The sequence below is a fragment of the Microtus oregoni genome, unplaced genomic scaffold (genome assembly GCF_018167655.1).
Source record: "Microtus oregoni isolate MIOR12 unplaced genomic scaffold, Mior012 000029F_ref0000214, whole genome shotgun sequence".
Classification (NCBI taxonomy): Eukaryota; Metazoa; Chordata; class Mammalia; order Rodentia; family Cricetidae; genus Microtus; species Microtus oregoni.
Window position 1 is genome coordinate 5,582,399 of NW_024543088.1, and position 9,177 is coordinate 5,591,575.

Genomic DNA, 9,177 nt, shown 5'->3' on the forward strand with positions numbered 1-9,177 from the left:
CCACCCTGCACCCAAGCTGCCTTTTTGTCTGCAATGTACTTGGAACCCTGCAAGAGACCCTGTTCCCGTGCTGAGGGTAACCGGAGAGGTGAGTAAACTGCCACAAGGCTGGACAGCCTGAAGTGCCACTCTCTGGGACAGTCCCGGGGGTACTGAATCCAGGCCCCTTCCAATTCCCTAAGCCTTTCTAGTCATCCAGCGGGGTGTGTCCCTGCTGCTGGCTTTCTTTACCCCATCCTACCCTGTCCCCAAACCCTCGTTTTTCTCTATGAGATCCTTGGAACCCCCAACACAGCCTGCTTCAGGGATGATGGGATCTGAAAGTCTGCTCCAGTGCTTAGGGGACCTAAGGGAGGGCAGATCAAGAAAAACTCAGTCAGCCACAGCAAAGATTGGACCAAGACGCCAAGACTCTGCAGGCCTCATTTGAAAAAGAGATGGGCAGGCGACAATGCAACAATTTCTCCAACATCCCTTAAAAGAAACATGGTAACACCAGAATCCAATAAACATGCAACAGGAAGACTTGAGCATCCTAACCCAGAAGAAGTAGAAGAAAACAACTTTAAAGGTAACCTTATGAAAATGATGGAGACCTTTAAAGAGGAAGTGAAAAACTCCCTTAAAGAAATGGAAGAAGGGCTGGAGAGCTGGCTCAGAGGTTAAGAGCACTGACTGCTCTTCCAGAGGTCCTGAGTTCAATTCCCAGCAACCGCATGGTGTCTCACAACCACCTATAATGAGATCTGGTGCCCTCTTCTGGCCTGAAGGGATACATGCAGACAGAACACTGTATACATAATAAATAAATAAATCTTAAAAAAAAAAAAGAAATGGAAGTGAAGATAAACAAAACGTTAAAACAAATTAAGAAATTCCTCAAAGATATCCAAGACAGCCGGGCGGTGGTGGCGCACGCCTTTAATCTCAGCACTTGGGAGGTAGAGGTAGGCGGATCTCTGTGAGTTCGAGACCAGCCTGGTCTACAAGAGCTAGTTCTAGGACAGGCTCCAAAACCACAGAGAAACCCTGTCTCGAAAAACCAAAAAAAAAAAAAAAAAAAAAAAAAAAAAAAAAAAAAAGATATCCAAGACACAAATAATAAAGCAATCAAACAGGTAAAGGAAAAAGTTCAAGGGGCTGGAGAGATAGCTCAGTGGTTAAGAGCATTGCCTGCTCTTCCAAAGGTCCTGAGTTCAATTTCCAGCAACCACATGGTGGCTCACAACCATTTGTAAAGAGGTCTGGCGCCCTCTTCTGGCCTTCAGGTATACAGACAGAATATTGTATACATAATAAATAAATAAATAAATAATTTTTTTAAAAAAGGAAACAGTTCAAGACTTGAAGACCCAAATGGAGGAAATAAAGAAAGCACAAACTGAAGGACGGCTGGATATGGAAAATCTGGGTAAATGAACAGAAACTACAGAGACAAGTATAACCAACAGAATACAAAAGATAGAAGAAAGAATCTCAGACACTGAAGATACTATAGAGAAAATAGACTAGATCAAAGAAAACATTAAATCCAACAAATTATTAACAAAAACCATCCAGGAAATCTGGGACACCATGAAAAGACCAAACCGAAGAATAGTAGGGGTAGAAGAAGGAAAAGAACTCCAGTTCAAAGGCCCAGAAAATATATTCAACAAAATTATAGAAGAAAACTTTCCCAACCTAAAAAAGATATCCCTATGAAGATACAAGAAGGTTACAGAACACCAAATAGACTGGATCAAAAAACAAAACAAAACAAAACCCATACCCTTGCCATATGTTAATCAAAACACAAAACATACAGAATAAAGAAAGAATTTTAAGAGCTGCAATGGTAAAAGATCAAGTAACATATGACAACAAATCTATCAGAATTACACCTGACTTCTCAGTGGAAATCATGAAAGCCAGAAGGTCTTGGATATATGTACTGCAGACACTAAGAGACCATGGATGCAAGCCCAGACTATTATACCCAGCCAAGCTTTCTTTCACCATCGATGGAGAAAACAAGATATTCCATGACAAAACCAGACTCAAACAATACGTATCCACAAACCCAGCCTTACAGAAAGTACTAAAAGGAAAACCTCAATCCAAGGAAGCCAACAACACCCACATAGCACAGCATCTGACAACCCTCCACCAACACAACTCAAAGAAGAGAAACACACAAACACTACCACCAAAAAATAACCGGAGTTAACAACCACTGGTCATTAATATTGCTTAATATCAATGGACTCAATTCACATATAAAAAAGGCACACGTTAGGAAAATGAATATAAAAATAGAATCCAGCATTCTGCTGTTTACAAGAAATACACCTCGCCGGGAGGTGGTGGCGCACGCCTTTAATCGCAGCACTCGGGAGGCAGAGGCAGGCGGATCTCTGTGAGGTCGAGGCCAGCCTGGTCTACAAGAGCTAGTTCCGGGACAGGCACCAAAGCTACAGAGAAACCCTGTCTCGAAAAACCAAAAAAAAAAAAAAAAAAAAGAAAGAAAGAAAGAAAGAAAGACACCTCAACCTCAAAGACAGACACTACCTCAGAGTAAAGGTTTGGAAAAGGTTTCCCAATCAAACAGACCTAAGAAACAAGCGGGTATGGCTATCCAAATATCAAACGAAATTGATTTCAAACTAAGATCAATCAGAAGAGATGGAGACTCCAAAACCACAGAGAAACCCTGTCTCGAAAAACCAAAAAAAAAAAAAAAAAAGAAGAGATGGAGAAGGACACTTCATACTCATAATAGGAACAATTCATCAAGATTAAGGCTCAGGGGCTGGAGAGATGGCTCAGCTGTTAAGAGCATTGCCTGCTCTTCCAAAGGTCCTGAGTTCAATTCCCAGCAACCACATAGTGGCTCACAACCATCTGTAATAAGGGCTGGTGCCCTCTTCTGGCCTGCAGGAATACATGTAGACAAAATATTGTATACATAATAAATAAATATTTAAAAAAGATGAAGGCTCAATCCTGAATATCTATGCCCCTAATATAAAAGCACCCACAGGGTTGGTGAGATGGCTCAGAGGTTAAGAGCACTGATTGCTCTTCCTGAGGTCCTGAGTTCAATTCCCAGCAACCACATTGTGGCTCACAACCATCTGTAATGAGATCTGGTGCCCTCTTCTGGCCTGCAGTCATACATGCAAACAGAACACTGTATATATAATAAATAAAAAAATTTTAAAAAAAGCACCCACATATGTAAAAGAAACATTACTAAAACTCAAATCACACATCAAACCCAACACATAGACAGTAGGAGATTTCAACACTCCTCTCTCACCAATGGACAGGTCAACCAGACAAAAACTTAACAGAGAAATAAGAGAACTAACAGATGTCATGAATCAAATTGACTTAACAGACATCTATAGAACATTCCACACAAACACGAAAGAAAATGCCTTCTTCTCAGCACCTCATGGAACCTTCTCGAAAATTGATCACATAATCGGTAACAAAGCAAACATCCACAGAAACAAAAAAAAAATTGGTATAACCACCCGTGTCTTATCAGATCACCATGGAGTAAAGTTAGACTTTAACGACAATACTATCCCCAGAAAGCCTACAAACTCAAGGAAACTGAACAGTCAACTACTGAACAACCCCTGGGTCAAGGAAGAAATAAAGAAATTAAAGTCTTCCTTGAATTCAACGAAAATGAAGACACAACATACCCAAACCAGTGGGACACTATGAAAGCAATGCTAAGAGGAAAGTTCATAGCGCTAAGTGCCCACATAAAGAAAACGGAGAAAGCTCACATTAGAGACTTAGCAGCACACCTGAAAGCTCTAGAAAAAAAAAAAAAAAAGACGCTTAAGAGTTATGTTTGAAGTAAAAAAAAAAAAAAAGAAAAAAAAAGCAGACTCACCCAGGAGGAATAGAAGACTGGAAATAATCAAACTGAGGGCTGAAGCCAATAAAATATAAACAAAGAAAACAATTCAAAGAATCGATGAAACAAAGAGCTAGCTCTTTGAGAAAATCAACAAAATTGACAAACCCCTACCCAAACTAATCAGAAGGCGGCAAGAGAACATGCAAATTAACAAGATCAGAAATGAAAAGGGGGACATAACAACAGACACTGAGGAAATTCAGTGAGGAAATTCATTAGGTCTTACTACAAAAGACTGTACTCCACAAAAGTGGAAAATGTAAAATTTTTTAGATAAGTACCCATATACCAAAATTAAATCAAGACCAGGTGAGCAATTTAAATAAACCTATAAGTCACAAAGAAATAGAAGCTGTCATCAAAAACCTCCCAACCAAAAGAAGCCCAGGACCAGATGGTTTTAGTGCAGAATTCTACCAGAACTTTAAAGAAGAGCTAATACCTATACTCCTTAATGTGTTCCACATAATAGAAACAGAAAACTCATTGCCAAACTCTTTTTATAAAGCTACAGTTACCTTGATACAAAAACCACACAAAGACTCAACCAAGAAAGAGAATTACAGACCAATCTCACTCATGAACATGAATGCAAATATACTCAATAAAATATTGGCAAACCGAAACCAAGAACAAATCAAAAAATTATCCACCATGATCAAGCTGGTTTCATCCCAGAAATGCAGGGTTGCTTCAATGTAAGAAAATCTATCAATATAATCCATCATATAAATAAACTGAAAGAAAAAACCCATATTATCATTTCATTAGATGCTGAAAAAGCATTTGACAAAATTCAACACCCCTTTACGATAAAGGTATTGGAGAGATTAGGGATACAAGGATCATATCTAAATATAATAAAAGCAACAATATACAGCAAGTCGATAGCTAGCATCAAATTAAATGGAGAGAAACTCAAATGATTCCACTAAAATCAGGAAGAAGACAAGGCTGTCCACTCTCTCTATATCTCTTCAACATAGTGCTTGAAGTTCTAGCAATAGCAATAAGACAACATAAAGAAATTAAGGGGATTTGAATTGGAAAGGAAGAAGTCAAACTTTCATTATTTTCAGATGATATGATAATGCACATAAGTGACCCCAAAAACCCTACCAGAGAATTTTTACAGCTGATAAATACCTTCAGTGATGTGGTAGGATACAAGATCAACTCAAAAAAAAATCAGTACTCCTCCTATACACAAAGGATAAGGAAGCAGAGAGGGAAATCAGAGAAGCATCACCTTTCACGATAACCACAAATAGCATAAAGTATCTTGGGGTAACACTAACCAAGGAAGTGAAAAATCTATTTGAGAAGAACTTTAATTCTTTGAAGAAAAAAATTGAAGAGAATACTAGAAAATGGAAAAATCTCTCAGGCTCTTGGAATGTAAACATAATAAAAATGGCAATCCTACCAAAGGCAATCTATAGATTCAATGCAATCCGCATCAAAATCTCAACAAAATTCTTCATAGTCCTTGAGAGAACAATAATCAACTTTATATGGAAAAACAAAAAAGTCAGGATAGCCAAAACAATCCTATACAATAAAGGAACTTCCAAAGACATTACCATCCTTGATTTCAAACTCTATTACAGAGCTACAGTAATGAAAACAGCTTGGTATTGGCATAAAAACAGAGATGTTGACCAATGGAATCAAATCGAAGACCTGGATATTAATCCACAAACCTATGAATACCTGATTTTTGACAAAGCAGCTAAAATTATACAATGGAAGAAAGAAAGCATATTTAAGAAATGGTGCTGGCATAACTGGATATCAACATGCAAAAGAATGAAAATAGATCCACATCTATCACCATGCACAAAACTCAAGTCCAAATGGATCAAAGACTTCAACATAAAGTCAGCCACACTGAACCTTATAGAAGAGAAAGTGGGAAGTACATTTGAACGCATTGGCACAGGGAACCACTTCCTAAATATAACCCCAGTAGCACAGACACTGAGAGAAACAATTAATAAATGGAACCTCCTGAAACTGAAAAGCTTCTGTAAAGCAAAGGACATGGTCGACAAGATAAAATGACAGCCTACAGAACTGGAAAAGATCTTCACTAACCCCACATCAGACAAAGGTCTGATCTCCAAAATATACAAAGAACTCAAGAAACTGGACACCAAAAGATCACATAATCCAATAAAAAAAATGGAATACAGACCTAAACAGAGAACTCTCAACAGAGGAATCTAAAATGGCCGAAACACTTAAGGAAATGTTCAACATCCTTAGTCATCAGAGAAATGCAAATGAAAACAACTCTGAGATTCCATCTTACACCTGTAAGAATGGCCAAGATCAAAAACACTGATGACAACTTATGCTGGAGAGGTTGTGGGGAAAAGGGAACACTCCTGCATTGCTGCTGGGAATGCAAGCTGGTACAACCCTTTTGGATGTCAGTGTGGTGATATCTCAGAAAATTAGGAAACAACCTTCCTCAAGACCCAGTAATACCACTTTTGGGTATATATCCAAAGGATGCTCAATCGTGCCACAAGGACATGTACTCAACTATGTTCATAGCAGCTTTGTTTGTCATAGCCAGAACCTGGAAACAACCTAAATGCCCCTCAACTGAAGAATGGATAAGGAAAATGTGATACATTTACACAATTTACAGCAGAAAAAATTACGACAGCTTGAATTTTTCAGGAAAATGGATGGAGCTAGAAAACATTATTTTGAGTGAGGTAACCCAGACACAGAAAGACAATTATCACAGGTACTCACTCATAGGTGGTTCTTAAACATAAAGCAAAGAAAGCCAGCCTACAAACCACAATCCCAGAGAACTTAGATAACAATGCCGACACTAAGAGAGACTTACATAGATCTAATCTACATGGGAAGTAGAAAGTATAAAAAGACAAGATCTCCTGAGTAAATTGGGAGCATGGAGATCTTGGGGGAGGACTGAAGCAGGGAGGGGAGAGGTAGGGAAGGGAGTAGAGAAAAATGTCAAGCTCAATAAATATCAATAATTAAAAAAGGAAAAAAAAGCAAAAAAAAAGCCTGAACTCCCCCATATTGGAAGCATGCTATCAGCAGAGGCCTGTGGAAGTCCTTGACTCATGCTGCCCCTGGCTGTTGTGGGCAAGGACACTTCTTTTGAAGTGATACAGATGACCGCATACTTGGAACTGAGAACGAGAGACACTGAAGGCTTCTGTGGCACCCTTGTCAAAAAAGGGAAATAGTCTAGACAGGATGCCATGGAAGAAAATCCTTAAAAATTGTGATAAAGATGCTGAAATGCAGGTCTTCACAGTTAATGAAGTCTGTGTTCGGGGCAGGCTGGGGAGCTGTGCTCAGTTATCTTTATGGGGCTGGACGCTAGGTGTTTGACCATGCTCCAGTGAGTATATCGGCAACATAAATTGGTGTTTGACCATGCTCCAATGAGTGTATCGGCAACATAAATTGGACTTGGTGCATTTTTTTTTTCTTTTGGGGCAGAGAGTAGCACAAGGGTGGAGGTGAACCTGGGAGGAATAGAAAGTGAATGTGAGGGCTGGAGAGATGGCTCAGAGGTTAAGAGCATTGCCTGCTCTTCCGAAGGTCCTGAGTTCAATTCCCGGCAACCACATGGTGGCTCACAACCATCTGTAATGAGGCCTGGTGCCCTCTTCTGGCGTACATGCAGACAGAATATTGTGTACATAATAAATACATATTTTAAAAAAAAGAAAGTGAATGTGATCAGGGTACATTATATATATCATATAATAATAATCAATAAAAATATTATGTTAGGAGCTGAGTCGTGGTGGCACACACCTCTAATCCCAGCACTCGGGAGGCAGAGGCAGGTAGATCTCTGTGAGTTCGAGGCCAGGCTGATCTACAAGAGCTAGTTCCAGGACAGGCTCCAAAGCTAGAGAAAACTTGTCTGAAAAAAAAAGTTGGAAATAAAAGTCTTAAAGTGAGGGAAAGGTTTTGGTTGGTTCATTGCTGTAAACTGTTTTCTTTCATTTGTTTATTTATTATTTATGGTGGTTACAGTCTAGGGTCTTGTGAATGCCTTTGGTCTTTTCCCACTCTTCTGGGGTTTTTTATTTGTTTGTTATGCTTTGTTTTTTCTCATTTTTGGGCACAGTTACAAAAAGTTTCCTTGGCAAACTATGAACTTGGAATTTGGGACCCTCCTACTTCTGCCTCAAAACTATGTGGGATTACAGGCTTGCGTTAACAGGTTGAGCAGCAGTCTTTGCTTTCTAAATTCTTACATTTTGTGTGTGTGTGTGTGTGTGGTGTGTGTGTGGTGTGTGTGTGTGTGTGTGTGAGAGAGAGAGAGAGAGAGAGAGAGAGAGAGAGAGCGAGAGAGAGAGAGAGAGCCATGTCATGAAGCACATGTGGAGGACAACTTACAGAATTTGATTCACTCCTTCCACAGTATGTGCTCCAGAGATTAAAGTCAGGTTGTCAGGCCTGGCAACAAATGTCTTTATCCCCTGAACCATCTTGCCAGGCCAGTCTTTTTTCTTAATGCACATCAACTGTATAAAATGTGTTGCCTTAATGACATTTTCACACACGTGAACAATGTACTTTGACAGTTTTCACTTTCTGTCACCCTCTTTTTGTTGTTGCTGCTTTGGGTTGTTTGTTTGAAAAACTTTCTCTGTGTAACAGCCCCGGCTGTCCTAGAACTTTCTCTGTAGACCAGGTTGGCCTCAAACTTGCTTTTGCCTCCCAAGGGCTGGTACCACCGCCTAGCTATTGTCTCCTTCTTCCCTTCTGTTGGTTCCTGACCTGCCCAATACTCTCTTCCACATTCATGTTATCTCTTCTCCACATCTCTTTTCCACAGATGGAGAAGCAACTCCAGGCACACCTCTCTTCCAGAATTTGTCCTACTTTGTATCAACTGCTCGCCAGTTCCTTCCATTTTCCCCTCACCGGACATGATTCTACTCATCTCTCTCTTAGTCACCGTTACATTGTTCTGAATAGACACCGTGACCAAGACAATTCTCTTTTTTGAAAGCATTTATTTAATTAGGGGCTTGCTTTCAGTTTCAGAGGCTTGGTCCATTATCAACGTAGTGGGGAGCATGGCAGGCATGGTGCTGGGGAAGATGTCGAGAGCTACATCCTGATCCATAGACAGAGTGAGGCTAGGCCTGTGTGGCATTTTACAACCTCAGAGTCCAAACCCAGTGACATACTGCCTCTAACAAGGCCACACCTCCCAGTCCTTCTAAGCCTTTCAAATA